Source organism: Gopherus flavomarginatus, chromosome 23 (assembly GCF_025201925.1).
Source record: "Gopherus flavomarginatus isolate rGopFla2 chromosome 23, rGopFla2.mat.asm, whole genome shotgun sequence".
In the NCBI taxonomy this organism is placed as follows: domain Eukaryota; kingdom Metazoa; phylum Chordata; order Testudines; family Testudinidae; genus Gopherus; species Gopherus flavomarginatus.
The window spans coordinates 574,412-592,931 of record NC_066639.1 but is presented as its reverse complement, the minus strand read 5'-3'; the positions used below and the strand labels follow the sequence as shown (position 1 = coordinate 592,931).

Sequence of the window (18,520 nt, the reverse complement as noted above, 5' to 3'; positions counted from 1 at the left end):
AGTGCTGGGACAGAAAGCAATGCATTGAGCCCGGTCCCAAGAGACCCCGCGGTCTGCTCCGCCTTCCCACAACACGTAGTGACAGAACATGTCGAGGTGGACTGTGGGACAAGTACCCAGAGCGCATTGCTCACACTGTCGATGATAGTGCCCCAACCATGGACGCGCTCTGCCGACAGAAGGAACGAATGCGAACATGAGATTCGGACTCTTATTATGCCGATATTTTAGTGTCAGCGTTGCTTTTATTGACATAACTTGGTCGTGTAGACGAGTCCAAACTAACTTCGAACTTAACAAGCTAAGACGGATTCAAATCAAATGTCTTTCTCTCACCATATGTTGTGACAGCCTGGGTTTCCTTCCAGCCAGGACTCTTCTCCCTCCCTTCCCCCCCAGTTGAGTTCTTCAGAAGGAGTTGATGTTATGACGGGGGGAGGGTCGGGGGGAGAGTCTCAAGCATTTTCTCCACCTCTTTTTATACAGTAACTCCTCACTTAACGTTGTAGTTATGTTCCTGAAAAATGCAACTTTAAGTGAAACAATGTTAAGCGAATCCAATTTCCCCATAAGAATTAATATCAATAGGGGAGATTAGGTTCCAGGGAATTTTTTTTTTGCCAGACAAAAGGCATTATATACATTTTAAAAGGCACTAATACAGGTACTGTACTATAGTTGGGGGGTGCCCCTGCCTTACTCTACACAGGCCCAGCCCACTGGCACTGGAGGTGAGGCAGGCGAGGAGGCTGAAGGTGCTGTAGGCTGGGAGAAGCGCCTTGCGCAGCAGCAGCAGCTTCCCCTACCCTGCAAGCACCAGGGGCGGTGGGCTCAACCCTCAGCCCACCCACTCCCCTCCTTCCCCCAAGCCCCCATCCTTGACCCGCCTCTTCTCCCCCACACCTCCTCCCTCTTTACCTCCCATGCTGTGTCCTCGCTCCTCCCCCCCCCGTTCTAAATGCCACAAGCCAGCTGATTGCCCTGGGCAGGAGGGAGGGGGGAGCCTTGCCTAGTCCTCGTTCCCCCCACTCCATCCTGCCTGGGGCAATCAGCTGGTTTGCGGCATTTAGGGGGCAGGAGGGAGGAGCAAGGACTCAGTGCACAGGCTCCCCCTCCCTACCCCCCCGCCTCCTGCCCGGGGCAATGCCTTTCAGCATTCGTAAGACAGGGGAGGGAGGAGGAGCCTGTGTGCCAAGTCCTTGCTCCTCCTTCTCCCTCCTGCCCCCAAAACACCACAAGCCTGCTGATTGCTGCGGGCAGGAGGCAGGGAGATCCACGGGGCCTGCTGGCGGGCGGGAGGTGCTGTGGGGAGGGGAGAGCATAGGGAGGCTGCCAGCTGTGGAGAAAGCAGGCAGCCACATAAGGTAAGAGTGGAGCATCGCACAACTTTAAATGAGCATGTTCCCTAATTGATCAGCAACGAAACAACATTAACCAAGACAACTTAAAGTGAGGAGTTACTGTAATTCAGTCCTTTGTGCTAGAAACACTTTCAGTTCTCAGCTGAGTCATGGTGACGGGCTGTCTGTTGTGGACGTGAGCTCCTACCCATCCCTGTGATGGAATGTAAATGTCTTGTTCACACCATTCCCTGACTACAGAATGGGTATTTGACCAGCTGTTTGCCTTGCTATCTCTGAGGAACTGGTCTGTGGGTGTTCCCGAGAACTGTTAACATTTTCGTAACATCATACAGTAAAGTCTCATAACTTTACAGTTAATGTTCAGCGGGTTTTCGAGTTTTCCAGTGATACCTCACAAGGCATACTTTGGACAAAATATATCATTTTGTAAAAGAGTGAATACGGGGTACTGACTGTCACAGTGTCTATGTGGGTTCCCAGCAGATATGTTGGTAGTTCAATCCCTCATAAGCAAAGTGTTCTGCACCTTTGAGGACCTGGGGAGCTGGCCCTGGGATTTCACTGGTTTACTAAGGACTGGGGTTAAGCTAATAGAATGTTTTTTATGACAAAGTCTTATGGATTCACCTGATCTCCTTTATTTTCTTTCGTCTGAGCAGGGTTTACAGTTTCCAAACCTTATGTGATCTCCCAGCTGGAACAAGGGGAAGAGCCGTGGGTCTCAGACTTCCAGGGTTCAGAGGAAAGAGAGATCCTAAGAGGTCCCTGCACAGGTGAGGAAAGTGCCTGAAGAAACATCTAGGATACCCTGCAAAGACCGTATGAGCTCTCAGATTTTAGGATTGCCCCAGCAAATGTCGTATCCTCCAGTCAGATGTAGCTCATGGCTTCCTACAGATCCTGACTGACACCTGTGAGTGGCTACTTCCCTTCCCACTGAGAATTTAGATGGGATGTGAAGGCAGAATTGATCCTGTCCTCTGGCCCCTTTAGGGGGAGAGTTTGGGGTAATACAGTTCCTGGTTTTTATTTGACATCTCTCCAGCACTTATTCTGGTTTGGTCTTCCCATTTCCATCCCTTTTTGAGTTTTTTTTTTCTATCACAGCAGGTGATGTGATGGTGAGTGAAAATGAGGAGCAGAATTCTCAGCAGGAAGATGCTGAGCAAGTGGAACCACACAGAGCATTAGCGCAAACATCCGAAGGGAATGTCTCCAGGAGTCGTGAGCAGGCAGAATCCTGTGAGATTCATCAGACACCAGAGAGAGAGCAGGGAAAACAGCCAGAGGAGAAATCGGATAAATTCATTTGCTCTCGAGGAACTCACAAGGACCTCAAGAAAACCACAGCCCAGCAGAAAATCCTCAGGGATTCGAGAAAAAATGCATCCACTGAGGGTGGGAAAAGCTTTAGGGACCACTCAGTCCTTCATGCGCATCAGAGAATACACAGAGGAGACAGACCCTATGTATGCTGTGAGTGCGGGAAAACCTTCATTCGCCGGGCTCACCTTATTACACATCAGAGGATCCACACAGGTGAGAAACGCTACGAATGCTGCGAGTGTGGGAAAAGCTTCTCTCGGAGCTCAAACCTTACTGTACATCAGCGGATCCACACAGGAGAGAGACCCTATGAATGCCGTGAGTGCGGGAAAAGCTTCACTGATCTCTCCTCCCTTATCTCTCACCAGAGAGTCCACACGGGAGAGAAACCCTATGAATGCAATGAGTGCGGGAAAAGCTTCTCTCAGAGCTCAACCCTCATGACACATCACAGAATTCACACAGGACAAAGACCCTACGAGTGCTGTGAATGCGGAAAAACCTTCACTCAGAGCTCACACCTTACAATACATCAGAAAATACACACAGGAGAGAAACCCTATGTATGCTGTGAGTGTAGGAAAAGCTTCATTCTGAGGTCGCACCTCCTTCGGCATCAGAGAATCCACACTGGAGAGAAACCCTTTGAATGCTGTGAGTGTGGGAAAAACTTCACTCTGAACTCAGACCTTACCACGCATCAGAGAATCCACACAGGAGAGAGACCCTACGAATGCCGTGAGTGCGGGAAACGCTTCACTCGGAGCTCAGCCCTGACTAGACATCACAGAATCCACACGGGAGACAGACCCTATGAATGCTGTGAGTGTGGGAAAAGCTTCACTCGGAGCTCAGCCCTGACTAGACATCACAGAATCCACACGGGAGACAGACCCTATGAATGCTGTGAGTGCGGGAAAAGCTTCACTCAGAGCTCAGCCCTTATCTATCATCATAGAATCTGCAAGGGAGCTAAACACCATAAAAACCTCTAGATCTATCAAAACGTTTATTTTCTTGAATAGTTTTCCTAATTCCCATGTAGTAACCTTTAAGGCTGTTTGAACCGTCTGCACCACCATTATCCCTCAGCTTGTCCAAAAGAGGTGTGCATTTTTGCCTTTTGCAGTTTTGTAGTTTGCCCTGTTTTGGACTGGACCTAGTTGTCCTTGCTATCAACTCCATTCTCCCAGGAGTAATGGGAGTGGGTCCATCCTTCCAGGAAACCAGGAGAATCACATTTATACTGTTCTTCCTTTTGCCAAGTTATTTGTGTCTCCAGTGGTACAAATTGTATCATTCCCAGTTGTTCTCACGTTGCTCTGGGTTGTGATGAAGAACAGTTATTTGTTGACCTTTTTTCATTATATTTAACTGAAGAGGAGCAGGGGCAGGGAAAAAAGTGTCATTTCAGTCTCTGTGACACTGGATGTGGAAGGGGAATTCAAATGGATCCCAAACACAGTGGGATCATTTGGAGTTTAAATCCCAGTTTCTACCTATTGGTCAAGCCACCTTTGAGAAGGTTGGCTGTCCCCCCCGCCCCATTATGAGGCTGTTAGGATGCTAAAACTGTTGTAAATAACATAACTCAATAATGAGACAGTGCTGAGTGAAGCGGGTTTGAATGGCTCAGAGGAGAATGTCATGGGAGAATCTCTTCTCCTGATTCTGAGTCATCAGATGCAATCTGCTCTGGAATTTCACTTGACACTTTCATTTTAAAGAATCCTTGTTGAGGTCGCAGGAACAAACCATCCCAATGTGTAGAAAGAATAGTAAATATGGCAGGCGACCCGCTTGGCTTAACAGTGAAATCCTTGCTGATCTTAAACACAAAAAAGAATCTTACAAGAAGTGGAAGATTGGACAAATGACCAGGGAGGAGTATAAAAATATTGCTCAGGCATGCAGGGTGAAATCAGGAAGGCCAAATCACATTTGGAGTTGCAGCTAGCAGGAGATGTTAAGAGGAACAAGAAGGGTTTCTTCAGGTATGTTAGCAACAAGAAGAAAGTCAGGAAAGTGTGGGCCCCTTACTGAATGGGGAAGGCAACCTAGTGACAGAGGATGTGGAAAAAGCTAATGTACTCAATGATTTTTTTGCCTCTGTCTTCACAAACAAGGTCAGCTCCCAGCCTGCTGCACTGGGCAGCACAGTATGGGGAGAAGGTGACCAGCCCTCTGTGGAGAAAGAAGTGGTTCGAGACTATTTAGAAAAACTGGAGATGAGCACAAGTCCATGGGGCCGGATGTGCTGCATCCGAGGGTGCTAAAGGAGTTGGTGGATATGACTGCAGAGCCATTGGCCATTATCTTTGAAAACTCATGGCGATCGGGGGAGGTCCCGGATGACTGGAAAAAGGCTACTGTAGTGCCCATCTTTAAAAAAGGGAAGGAGGAGGATCCGGGGAACTACAGGCCAGTCAGCCTCACCTCAGTCCCTGGAAAAATCATGGAGCAGGTCCTCAAGGAATCAATTCTGAAGCACGTAGAGGAGAGGAAAGTGATCAGGAACAGTCAGCATGGATTCACCAAGGGCAAGTCATGCCTGACTAACCTAATTGCCTTCTATGAGGAGAGATAACTGGGTCTGTGGATGAGGGGAAAGCAGTGGCTGTGTTATTCCTTGACTTCAGCAAAGCTTTTGATACAGTCTGACAGTATTCTTGCCAGCAAGTTAAAGAAGTATGGGCTGGATGAATGGACTATAAGGTGGATAGAAAGGTGGCTAGATCGTCGGGCTCAATGGGTAGTGATCAACGGCACCATGTCTAGTTGGCAGCTGGTTTCAAGCGGAGTGCCCCAAGGGTCAGTCCTGGGGTCAGTTTTTTTCAATATCTTCATTAATTATCTGGAGGATGGCGTGAACTGCACCCTCAGCAAGTTTGCAGATGACACTAAACTGGGAGGAATGGTAGATATGCTGGAGTGTAGGAATAGGATACAGAGGGACCTAGACAAATTAGAGGATTGGGCCAAAAGAAACCTGATGAGGTTCAACAAGGACAAGTGCAGAGTCCTGCATTTAGGACGGAAGAATCCCATTCACTGTTACAGACTAGGGACCGACTGGCTAGGCAGTAGTTCTGCAGAAAAGGACCTAGGGGTTACAGTGGACGAGAAGCTGGATAGGAATCAACAGTGTGCCCTTGTTGCCAAGAAGGCTAATGGCATTTTGGGCTGTATAAGTAGGGGAATTGCCAGCAGATCGAGGGACCTGATCATTCCCCTCCATTCATCACTGGAGCATTCTCAGGAAGAGTCACCAAGTGGGGGTAAGCTGCTCCTAAAACCTATTATTTTCCCTAATGCCCCATTACCCTGAATGGGTCTTTCACAACCTCCTATTTATACCATCTTGCCTAGTGATTGTCACCTGGTGTGCCTACATGTGAAATACAGATCCATAGTCAATATTCAAAACTTTGAATACAAAAATGATACATGCATACAAGCAGGACAGTCGTGTTCAGCACATCATAAGTTTATGGAGGGGATGGTATGATGGGCTAGCCTAATTTTGGCAATTAATTGGGGTTTGACTATTAGCAGTAAATACGCCCAATGGCCTGTGATGGGTTGTTAGATGGGGTGGGATCTGAGTTACTACAGAGAATTCTTTCCAGGGTGCTGGCTGGTGAGTCTTGCCCACATGCTCAGGGTTTCACCGATTTCCATATTTGGGGTAGGGAAGGAATTTTCCTCCAGGGCAGATTGGCAGAAGCCCTGGGTGGTTTTTGCCTTCCTCTGCAGCGTGGGGCATGGGTCACTTGCTGGACGATTCTCTGCACCTTTAAGTCTTCAAACCACGATTTGAGGACTTCAATGGCTCAGGCATAGGTTTGATATAGGAGTGGGTGGGTGAGATTCTGTGGCCTGTGTTGTGCAGGAGGTCAGACTAGATGATCATAATGGTCCCTTCTAGCCTTAAAGTCTATGGTTCTATATCTTTTTTTCCAATGACATCTTTCATGAGCTGTCTTGTACAAACTGCATCATAATTATGCCATGATCATATGGTAATATCACTGAAGAATACAGGGTGCAGTGTCACAGAATTAAAAGAAAACAAACATGTATGACAAGATTTTGCGATCTTTGAATGTGTTATTGGTACCAATGTAGCCTGATTTTTAGAAGGTTGTATATTGTTGTTATAAGCAATTGATGTGACTAGAAGATAATAAGGTTCTTATCCTGGAATCAGGCTACACAGACTCGGTTGTAGTGAGTTCGGTATCTTGCAAGGACACTTGGGGTGTGTGACAAGAACACTTGACAAAACAGAGCCTGTGAGACTTTTATTAAAATAAATGAGAAAGTTATCAAAGCTCCAAACCACAAATCAAAAGGAAATAATATGGTTCTGGGGGTACGTGTGGCACCAATTTATAAAAGTTTCCTAGATTAGCACACTCCCTTCCTTGAGGACCTGGTGGTGAGACACACAGGACCAGCCTCGTCTCTGACATGCCAGATGACCCGATGGTCCAGGTTCCTCAATGCTCGACGTTGATGGTAGATAATAGACCTGAAGGGTCAGCTGCTGAGTAGCTAAATTACCAGCTAAGAGACTCAAAAAATGAAGATGAAAAAGCCAAGAGCTGCTTCTGCATGGTGGTTTGCCTTCTTCTGGGGTCTGAGCACTCTCCTGAGTATTCATGCCTGTGCCTAAATCTAATATCCTCACCCCCATAATATCGGGGTGCACTTATCCTGTAGGCTAGCACAGTCATACCTATTAATGCCAACGAGAACATTCTGGAAACCTGTTGCACGAATCAGTTTCTGGTCATTACGTCCATGTTCTTGTGGTTACCGCTAAGTCCCAAATGTCTTAGGTAGACATGTTCAGTTCCCCAAAATCCAAAAGGGTAACTATTAGGCCATTTATCTATGCCAGAGGTCACAAGCCAAACTTATGCTAATTTACTTGAGCTAAGTATCAGCGGGGTAGCCGTGTTAGTCTGGATCTGTAAAAGCAGCAAAGAATCCTCTGACACCTTATAGGCTAACACGTTTTGGAGCATGAGCTTTCGTGGGTGAATACCCACTTCCTCAGATGCAACCGACAGGACTCTTTGCTGCTTTCACTTGAGCTAATGATACAAGATACAGGCCAGTGGGATCCTCACATTACAGCCAAACATAATAGAATAATCCAATACAAAAATATAAACTAAATATAATAAAACAAACAGCAAACCTGTAAATAAAGGCAGGATATCATAAAGCCACGAGCAGGCCAGTCCTATGGGCTACACCAGGGGTCAGCAACCTTTCAGAAGTGGGGTGCCGAGTCTTCATTTATTCACTCTTATTTAAGGTTTTGCGTGCCAGTAATACATTTTAATGTTTTTAGACGGTCTCTCTCTATAAGTCTATATTACATAACTATTGTTGTCTGTAAAGTACGCAAGGTTTTTAAAATGTTTAAGAAGCTTCATTTAAAATGAAATTAAAATGCAGATCTTATCGGTTTAGTGCAGTGGTTCTTAACCTGGGGTGCGAGATGCCTTTTCTGGGGAGGGAGTGAGACATGCGAGATTTTTTTTAGAAGGTAAATCATTGAAAACACAAATTAAGCACAGGCACGTAAGTACAACTTCTTTGTTTAATCAAACCTATGTATTTATTAACAAGATACATTATTTAATGATTACTGTAATATACAAAGTTTAAAGTTTTTAAGCTAATGGTAGTGTAATTTTTGATAAGGGGTATGAGAACATATTTTGAGAACGCCAGACCGTCAGCGGGCTGAGCGGGTCTGGCTGTAGTGTATTAAATTGCTCCCCATAGGAATGTGGGTACCACTTGTGGCTCCAGACCTGATGCTCTGAGCGGCATGGTAACGGGATGGGGAACAGGGGTGGTTGAATAGGTGTGGGAGTCCTGGGGGGCCTGTCAGGGGTGTGAATAGGGGTTGGGGCAGTCAGGGGACAGGTAGCAGGGGGGCTTGGATGAGGCAGTCCTGGGCGGGGCGGATAGGGTGAGGGGTCCCAGGAGGGGGTGATCAGGAGCCAAGGAGTGGAGGGGGTTGGATGGGTCAGGTGTTATGAGGGGGCATTCAGGGGGCAGGAAGTGGGAGGGGGCAGATAGGGGGAATGTGCTACTTATGGTGTACTGCATACGGCTGCCAGTAGCACATTCCTACAGGGAGAAATGTAATACGCATACGGACCGGCGGCGGGCTGAGCGGCTCAGCCTGCTGCTGCTCTGGGGTTCTGGCTGCCAGCTCCTGCCAGCCGGGGTCCTGGCCACCGGCCCCGCTCAGCCTGCTGCTGGTCAGGTGTTCTGTTCGCCAGTAAAAATCGGCTCGCGTGCCGCAGGTTGCCGACCCCTGGGCTACACCAGTGGAAAGGAAATTAACGGTGAAGTTATGGGTTAAAGAGTAAGAGACTGATTATGGGATCACCTGAATTATATTGGAAAACTGACAGTTGTCTTGGTTTGTTTTCTTAGTAATACAGGAAGAGGTGGCTAATCCTGACAAGTTTATTAATGTGATTGACCATCTTTAGCAGAAGGAATTATGATGTAAATAATATATTAGAGAACATTGGCCCAGTCTAGATTTTATTTTATTTTATTTTGTATTTCAAATGGAACTTATTTAGAGTAACTTCAAAGTCTATTTCTATTAAAAGGAAAAGTACTTGTGGAGATGAGGTGTATGACCTTGTACCCAGTTAGACTGTCAGGCTATGTCTACACTGCCATTTTCATTGGCCAAACTTCTGTCGTTCAAGGGTGTGAAAAAACACCTGTGTGCTAAAGGCTGCAGGGCCCACGGGGCGGGGTCCCCCCATGTGGTGGGGTCAGAGGCTGCATTGCCTTGCCACGCCATGGCGTCTGGGGCCACCCTGCCACCCAGCGGGGTCCGCTTCTGGTCCCACTCTGTGGAGGTAACTCAGGGCAGGGGTGCTGGGCAGAGGGGTCGGGGGGGCCCTGTGGTTCTCAGTCGGCAGCCCAGGTAGCAGATATGCGGCCCACAATGATAAATTCTTCTGGCACTCCTGACTCAGAGCTGTCTCCCGTCACCCATTCTTTCTGATGACCTCCTGCCGACATAGCGGGGTGTAGACACCCCTTTCAGTTGATGTAACTTAGGTCGTTTTTTCCACACCCCTGCATGATGTAAGTCACATCGATGTAAGCCGGGGTGAGGAACCTATGGCCTGTAGACTGCATCCGGCCCGCTGCTTCATTTCATCCAGTCCGTGGCAAGTACCCGCGCTGCGGGCTAGAAGCCCCAAGCTTCGGTGCCTCCCCCCACCATGAGGCTGGAACCGCGAGCACTTCCCAACTGTGGGGGGAAGGTAGAGTCTGCTCCAGCTCCCAGAAGGAGCCAGCAGGTCCCTGCTGCCCCTAGGAGCAGGGGTGACCAGGGAAGCTCTGCACGCTGCCCCTGCCCCCAGCGCAGCTCCCATTGGCCTGGAACCACAACCAGTGGGAGCTGCAGGGGAGGTACCTGTGGGTGCAGGCAGTGTGCACTGCGCAGAGCCCCCGTGGTCCCTCCGCCTAGGGGCTGGACATGCAGGGAGCCTGCCTGAGCCCCACTGCACTGCCAGCCTGGAGCCGCCTGAGGTAAGTGCCGCCCAGCCACAACCTGCACCCCAAACCCTCTGCCCCAGGTCGGCACCTCCCTCCACAGCCTAACTCCCTCCCAGAACCTGCACCCCAAACCCTCTGCCCCAGGTCGGCACCTCCCTCCACAGCCTAACTCCCTCCCAGATCCTGCACCCCAACCCCCTTCCCCGGGTCAGCACCTCCCCCCACAGCCTAACTCCCTCCCAGAACCTGCACCCCAAACCCCTGCCCCGGGTGGGCACCTCCCTCCACAGCCTAACTCCCTCCCAGATCCTGCACCCCAAACCCCTGCCCCGGGTGGGCACCTCCCTCCACAGCCTAACTCCCTCCCAGATCCTGCACCCCAAACCCCTTCCCTGGGTCGGCACCTCCCTCCACAGCCTAACTCCCTCCCAGAACCTGCACCCCAAACCCTCTGCCCCAGGTCGGCACCTCCCTCCACAGCCTAACTCCCTCCCAGATGCTGCACCCCAACCCCCTTCCCCGGGTCAGCACCTCCCCCCACAGCCTAACTCCCTCCCAGAACCTGCACCCCAAACCCTCTGCCCCAGGTCGGCACCTCCCTCCACAGCCTAACTCCCTCCCAGATCCTGCACCCCAACCCCCTTCCCTGGGTCGGCACCTCCCTCCACAGCCTAATGCCCTCCCAGAACCTGCACCCCAACCCCCTGCCCCGGGTGGGCACCTCCCTTCACAGCCTAACTCCCTCCCAGATCCTGCACCCCAAACCCTCTGCCCCAGGTCAGCACCTCCCCCCACAGCCTAACTCCCTCCCAGAACCTGCACCCCAACCCTCTGCCCCAGGTTGGCACCTCCCCCCACATCCTAACTCCCTCCCAGATCCTGCACCCCAACCCCCTGCCCCAGGTCAGCACCTCCCCCCACACCCTGCCGCCCAGCCAGATCCTGCACCCCAACCCCCTGCCCTGGGTCAGCACCTCCCCCCGCAGCCTAACTCCCTCCCAGCACCTGCACCCCAAACCCTCTGCCCCAGGTCGGCACCTCCCTCCACAGCCTAACTCCCTCCCAGAACCTGCACCCCAACCCCCTGCCCCAGGTCGGCACCTCCCCCCGCATCCTAACTCCCTCCCAGATCCTGCATCCCAGCCCCCTGCCCCAGGTCTGCACCTCCCCCTGCATCCTAACTCCCTCCCAGATCCTGCACCCCAAACCCCTGTCCCAGGTCGGCACCTCTCCCCACATCCTAACTCCCTCCCAGATCCTGCACCTCAACCCCCCTGCCTTGGGTCAGCACCTCCCCCCACAGCCTAACTCCCTCCCAGATCCTGCACCCCAAACCTCTGCCCCAAGTCGGCACCTCCCCCTGCATCCTAACTCCCTCGCAGAACCTGCATCCCAAACCCCCTGCCCCAGGTCAGCACCTCCCCCCACACCCTGCCGCCCAGCCAGAACCTGTACCCCAAACCCTCTGCCCCAGGTCGGTACCTCCCCCCACAGCCTAACTCCCTCCCAGAACCTGCACCCCAAACCCCCTGCCCCGGGTCGGCACCTCCCCCCACAGCCTAACTCCCTCCCAGATCCTGCATCCCAAACCCTGTGCCCCAGGTCAGCACCTCCCCCCACAGCCTAACTCCCTCCCAGATCCTGCACCCCAACCCCCTGCCCCAGGTCAGCACCTCCCCCCACACCCTGCCGCCCAGCCAGATCCTGCACCCCAACCCCCTGCCCCGGGTCAGCACCTCCCCCCGCAGCCTAACTCCCTCCCAGATCCTGCATCCCAAACCCCTGTCCCAGGTCGGCACCTCCCTCCACATCCTAATTCCCTCCCAGAACCCGCACCCCAAACCCTCTGCCCCGGGTCGGCACCTCCCCCCACATCCTAACTCCGTTCCAGATCCTGCACCCAAACCCCCTGCCCCAGGTCAGCACCTCCCCCCACACCCTGCCGCCCAGCCAGAACCTGTACCCCAAACCCCCTGCCCCAGGTCGGCACCTCCCTCCACAGCCTAACTCCCTCCCAGATCCTGCACCCAAACCCCCTGCCCCAGGTCAGCACCTCCCCCCACACCCTGCCGCCCAGCCAGATCCTGCACCCCAACCCCCTGCCCTGGGTCAGCACCTACCCCCACACCCTGCCGCCCAGCCAGAACCTGTACCCCAAACCTCTGCCCCAGGTCGGCACCTCCCCCGACAGCCTAACTCCCTCCCAGAACCTGCACCCCAAACCCCCTGCCCTGGGTCGGCAACTCCCCCCACAGCCTAACTCCCTCCCAGAACCCACACGCCAAAGCCTCTGCCCCGGGTCGGCACCTCTCCCCACATCCTAACTCCCTCCCAGATCCTGCACCCCAACCCCCTTCCCCGGGTCGGCACCTCTCCCCACATCCTAACTCCCTCCCAGATCCTGCACCTCAACCCCCTTCCCTGGGTCGGCACCTCCCCCCACACCCTGCCGCCCAGCCAGATCCTGCACCTCAACCCCCTGCCCTGGGTCAGCACCTCCCCCCGCAGCCTAACTCCCTCCCAGCACCTGCACCTCAACCCCCTTCCCCGGGTCGGCACCTCCCCCCACAGCCTAACTCCCTCCCAGATTCTGCACCCAAACCCCCTGCCCCAGGTCGGCACCTCCCCCCACATCCTAATTCCCTCCCAGAACCCGCACCCCAAACCCTCTGCCCCGGGTCGGCACCTCCCCCCACAGCCTAACTCCCTCCCAGATCCTGCACCCAAACCCCCTGCCCCAGGTCAGCACCTCCCCACACACCCTGCCGCCCAGCCAGAACCTGTACCCCAAACCCTCTGCCCCGGGTCGGCACCTCCCCCCACAGCCTAACTCCCTCCCAGAACCTGCACCCCAAACCCCCTGCCCCGGGTCGGCACCTCCCCCCACAGCCTAACTCCCTCCCAGAACCTGCACCCCAAACCCCCTGCCCCGGGTCGGCACCTCCCCCCACAGCCTAACTCCCTCCCAGAACCTGCACCCCAAACCCTCTGCCCCAGGTCGGCACCTCCCTCCACAGCCTAACTCCCTCCCAGATCCTGCACCCCAACCCCCTGCCCCAGGTCAGCACCTCCCCCCACACCCTGCCGCCCAGCCAGAACCTGTACCCCAAACCCTCTGCCCCGGGTCGGCACCTCCCCCCACAGCCTAACTCCCTCCCAGATCCTGCAGCCAAACCCCCTGCCCCAGGTCAGCACCTCCCCCCACACCCTGCCGCCCAGCCAGAACCTGTACCCCAAACCTCTGCCCCAGGTCGGCACCTCCCCCGACAGCCTAACTCCCTCCCAGAACCTGCACCCCAAACCCCCTGCCCCGGGTCGGCAACTCCCCCCACAGCCTAACTCCCTCCCAGAACCTGCACCCCAAACCCTCTGCCCCAGGTCGGCACCTCCCCCTACAGCCTAACTCCCTCCCAGATCCTGCACCTCAACCCCCCTGCCTTGGGTCAGCACCTCCCCGTGCATCCGAACTCCCTCCCAGATCCTGCACCCCAAACCTCTGCCCCAGGTCAGCACCTCCCCCCACAGCCTAACTCCCTCCTAGATCCTGCACCCCACCCCTCTGCCCCACGTCGGCACCTCCCCCCACAGCCTAACTCCCTCCCAGATCCTGTAACCCAACCCCCTGTCCCAGGTCAGCACCTTCCCCACATCCTAACTCCCTCCCAGATCCTGCACCCCAAACCCTCTGCCCCAGGTCAGCACCTTCCCCGCATCCTAACTTCCTCCCAGATCCTGCACCCCCATGTGTACCCCAACCCCCTGCCCCAGGTGTGAGCCCCTCCCACACTCAGACTTCCTCCTGGAGTCTGCACCCCACACCCCATCCCACACCCCAACCCCTGCCCCAGCCCTGAGCCGCTTCCCACACTCCAAATCCCTCAGCCCCACCCCAAGGCCTGCACCCCCAGCCGGAGCCCTCACCCTCCTCATGCACCCCAACCTCCTGCCCCCACCCAGAGTCCCCTCCTGCACCCTGAACCCAAAAAGGGACGGGACACCCTTGTCCCGCAGCATGGCGGAAGACGCTCTCCTACTGGCATGTTGCTGCTCACACGGGCGCTTGGGCGAAAGGGATGGTCTGAACTGTCACGGTGGGGCACGAATGACCAGCCACATACGCTGCAATGGTGCCCAGGCCGGGAGGGCCGGGGTATCCCCTAGACTCGGAGCTGTGGGAAAGCCGGACCCAGCCCGCAGCTAGAGGCGCTACCTTTCAGCAGAGATCACCACGGCGGGGCACGAACGACAAGCCACATACGCTGCAATTGTGCTCAGGCCAGGAGGGCCGAGGTATCCCCTAGACTCGGAGCTGTGGGAAAGCCGGACCCAGCCCGCAGCTAGAGGCGCTACCTTTCAGCAGAGATCACCACGGCGGGGCACGAACGACAAGCCACATACGCTGCAATTGTGCTCAGGCCAGGAGGGCCGAGGTATCCCCTAGACTCGGAGCCGTGGGAAAGCCGGACCCAGCCCGCAGCTAGAGGCGCTACCTTTCAGCAGAGATCACCACGGCGGGCAGCGAGAGCACCAGGCAGCCACGCAGGTAAGGAGAGGGCCTAGCCGTCCACCACGGGGTCCCCACTGCAGCGGGGTCCTGCCCCTCCTTAGCGCCGATTGTAGTTCCATGCATGCTGGGAGGGGAAGGAAAATAAAACATCCCCCCCACGCCCCCAAAGAATAAACATCTCCCCTAATCCTGGCCTGTAGTGAGGCAGCCTGGCTCCCAGTGGCCCCAGGGAGGGGCGACCCCAGCAGCGGATGTCTACCCGGCCCTTCCAGGTTTGCCTTGACTGCCCCACCCGTGCGAGGATTTGGATTCTTCTATCCCCCCTCCCCATGTGGCTGCCCTCCACCAGCCCCCCTACTCCACCTCATCAGCCTTCCTCTCTGCTTCAATCTTTTCCTGGCCTCCCAGTCTCCCTCAGGGCTCCCCGTCATCCTTGGCTCCTTCGTGGGGGGGTCTCACACTCCTTTCCCCGGGTCTGGTAGGGGAGCCCAGGCTCGCCCCCCCAGCTCCTAAAACCAGCAGACAGTGGCTGCTTCCACAGCTTTTCCCTACCCACTGCTCGCTCTGGGGCCACCACTAATCCTCAAGCCACCAGCACAGACAACCCCCCCACTTGTCCTATTTATCCTCTTCCCCCAGCTCTGTTCCCCCATGGATCCTGCTTCTATTCCTGCTCACTGTCTGCCCCCAGTGGCGGGAACTGCAGACAGGCTGCCAGCCCAGCGATGGGGCAGCGGCTGGGCCGGTGGGGGTCAGGGCTGGGATAACAAGTGTGAAAAATCGGTACAGGGGTGGGGGGTAACAGGTCCCTATATAAGAAAAATCCCTGAATATCAGGACTGTCCCTATAAAATCGGGACATCTGGTCACCCTAGTCAGGGCTGAGGTGACACTCCCCGATGTCCGCAAAGCTGGACCTTCTGGGAATGTTTGGGGCCCACCCCCTTTCATGTGGCCCCCCATGCAAACTTGCATGCAGGGTGCACAAGGTCATGCTGCATGGGGGGGATGCCATTTTTAAGCGAGTGTGACCTCGTAGGCACTGCTAAAAATGGACGCGCGTCTGACAACAGGGTTTTGGGCCGGTGCTAGCCCGGGAAGAAGCCCCTCGCTACGACTGGCTTCCCTGGTCAGGGCCCCCGTGGTGGGGGTCGCTGGCACCACCCCCACCCCCAGGGATTCAGGAATGTGTGCAGCCAGGGCAAGAAGCAATGGGTGTAAATTGCAGCAAGGGAAGTTTGGGTTGGACCTGGGGAAAAGCGTCCCACCGGTCAGGGGGGTTCAGCCCTGGGCCACACGGCCGGGGGAGGCTGTGAGTTTTTGGAGTAGGTTAGACAAGCCCCTGGCAGGGACGGGCTGAGCTTAGGGTCTGGTGACCTCGTGGGGTCCCTGCCAGGCCACGATTCGGCTCTGCCAACCCGGCCAGTCGGTGCGGCGGGGGGGGGGCAGGGAGCGGAAAGGCCATGTCCTGGGGGCTGAACGCAGCTCAGGGTGGGCCGTGGGGCTGCCGGCACCGTGAGGCTGTGGGGTTTGTCCTGGGAGAAGAGGGAGATCCTGGGGGTCTGGTGCTGGGGATAAAGGGAGCCTCCCTGACCCACAGTCAGTCCCACAACTGCCCCCCGTCCTGAGCCAGCCCCACAGCTGCCCCCTGATCTGTCCTTCTCAGAGCCAGCTCCACAGCTGCCCCCCCGCCCCGAGCCAGCCCCACAGCTGCCCCCTGACCTGCCCTTCTCAGAACCAGCCCCACAACTGCCCCCCCGCCCTGAGCCAGCCCCTCAGCTGCCCCCCGACCTGCCCTTCTCACAGCCAGTCCCACAGTTGCCCCCCGCCCTGAGCCAGCCCCTCAGCTGCCCCCCGCCCTGCCCTTCTCAGAGCCAGCCCCACAGCTGCCCCCCGCCCTGAGCCAGCCCCTCAGCTGCCCCCACACCTGCCCTTCTCAGAGCCAGCCCCACAGCTGCCCCCCCTCCCCGAGCCAGCCCCACAGCTGCCCCCTGACCTGCCTTTCTCAGAGCCAGCCCCACAACTGCCCCCCCGCCCTGAGCCAGCCCCTCAGCTGCCCCCCGACCTGCCCTTCTCACAGCCAACCCCAGAGCTGCCCCCCGCCCTGAGCCAGCCCCTCAGCTGCCCCCTGATCTCTCCTTCTCAGAGCCAGCCCCACAGCTGCCCCCCCGCCCCGAGCCAGCCCCACAGCTGCCCCCGCACCTCCCCTTCTCAGAGCCAGCCCCACAGCTGCCCCCTTGCCATGAGCCAGCCCCTCAGCTGCCCCCCGACCTGCCCTTCTCAGAGCCAGCCCCACAGCTGCCCCCCGCCCTCAGCCAGCCCCACAGCTGCCCCCCGCCCTGCCCTTCTCAGAGCCAGCCCCACAACTGCCCCCGCCCTGAGCGAGGCCCACAGCTGCCCCCTGACCTGCCCTTCTCAGAGCCAGCCCCTCAGCTACCCCCGACCTGCCCTTCTCAGAGCCAGCCCCACAGCTGCCCCCCTCCCAGAGCCAGCCCCTCAGCTGCCCCCGCACCTGCCCTTCTCAGAGCCAGCCCCACAGCTGCCCCCCCGCCCCGAGCCAGCCCCACAGCTGCCCCCGCACCTGCCCTTCTCAGAGCCAGCCCCACAGCTGCCCCCCGCCCTGAGCCAGCCCCACAGCTGCCCCCCGCCCTGAGCCAGCTCCTCAGCTATCCCCTGACCTGTCCTTCTCAGAGCCAGCCCCACAGCTGCCCCCCGCCCTGACCCAGCCCCTCAGCTATCCCCTGACCTGCCCTTCTCAGAGCCAGCCCCACAGCTGCCCCCCGCCCTGAGCCAGCCCCACAGCTGCCCCCCGCCCTGAGCCAGCCCCTCAGCTATCCCCTGACCTGCACTTCTCAGAGCCAGCCCCACAGCTGCCCCCCGCCCTGAGCCAGCCCCTCAGCTGCCCCCTGACCTGCCCTTCTCAGAGCCAGCCCCACAGCTGCCCCCCGACCTGCCCTTCTCAGAGCCAGCCCCTCAGCTACCCCTGACGTGCCCTTCTCTGAGCCAGCCCCACAGCTGCCCCCCCCCACCCTGAGCCAGCCCCTCAGCTGCCCCCTGACCTGTCCTTCTCAGAGCCAGCCCCACAGCTGCCCCCCCCTGAGCCAACCCCTCAGCTGCCCCCTGATCTGTCCTTCTCAGAGCCAGCCCCACAGCTGCCTCCCCGCCCCGAGCCAGCCCCACACCTGCCCCCTGACCTGCCCTTCTCAGAGCCAGCCCCACAACTGCCCCCCCGCCCTGAGCCAGCCCCTCAGCTGCCCCCCGACCTGCCCTTCTCACAGCCAGCCCCACAGCTGCCCCCCGCCCTGAGCCAGCCCCTCAGCTGCCCCCGCACCTGCCCTTCTCAGAGCCAGCCCCACAGCTGCCCCCCGCCCTGAGCCAGCCCCTCAGCTGCCCCCTGATCTGTCCTTCTCAGAGCCAGCCCCACAGCTGCCCCCCCCGCCCCGAGCCAGCCCCACAGCTGCCCCCGCACCTGCCCTTCTCAGAGCCAGCCCCACAGCTGCCCCCCCTCCCAGAGCCAGCCCACAGCTGCCCCCTCGCCATGAGCCAGCCCCTCAGCTGCCCCCTGACCTGCCCTTCTCAGAGCCAGCCCCACAGCTGCCCCCCGACCTGCCCTTCTCAGAGCCAGCCCCACAGCTGCCCCCCGCCCTGAGCCAGCCCCACAGCTTCCCCCCGCCCTGCCCTTCTCAGAGCCAGCCCCACAGCTGCCCCCCGCCCTGAGTCAGCCCCACAGCTGCCCCCCGCCCTGAGCCAGCCCCACAGCTAT

The 18,520-nt window shown here is 56.7% G+C and overlaps 2 protein-coding genes and 1 long non-coding RNA gene across 3 annotated transcripts in view; 2 read left to right on the top strand and 1 right to left on the bottom strand.

Annotated features, from left to right (window-relative positions):
• The window catches only part of LOC127039357 (zinc finger protein 345-like), a 200,491-nt gene that overhangs the window by 69,877 nt on the left and 112,094 nt on the right, over positions 1–18,520 (top strand). The gene's annotated exons all lie outside the window — the stretch shown is intronic.
• Positions 1–18,520, top strand: part of LOC127039394 (zinc finger protein 501-like) — a 56,264-nt gene that overhangs the window by 7,174 nt on the left and 30,570 nt on the right. The window lies entirely within an intron of this gene.
• Positions 13,369–13,950, bottom strand: LOC127039526 (uncharacterized). The gene is made up of 3 exons (XR_007771105.1): positions 13,933–13,950; positions 13,446–13,489; positions 13,369–13,382 (listed from the first exon to the last, which is right to left on the bottom strand). It is a non-coding gene; the product is annotated as an uncharacterized LOC127039526 (long non-coding RNA).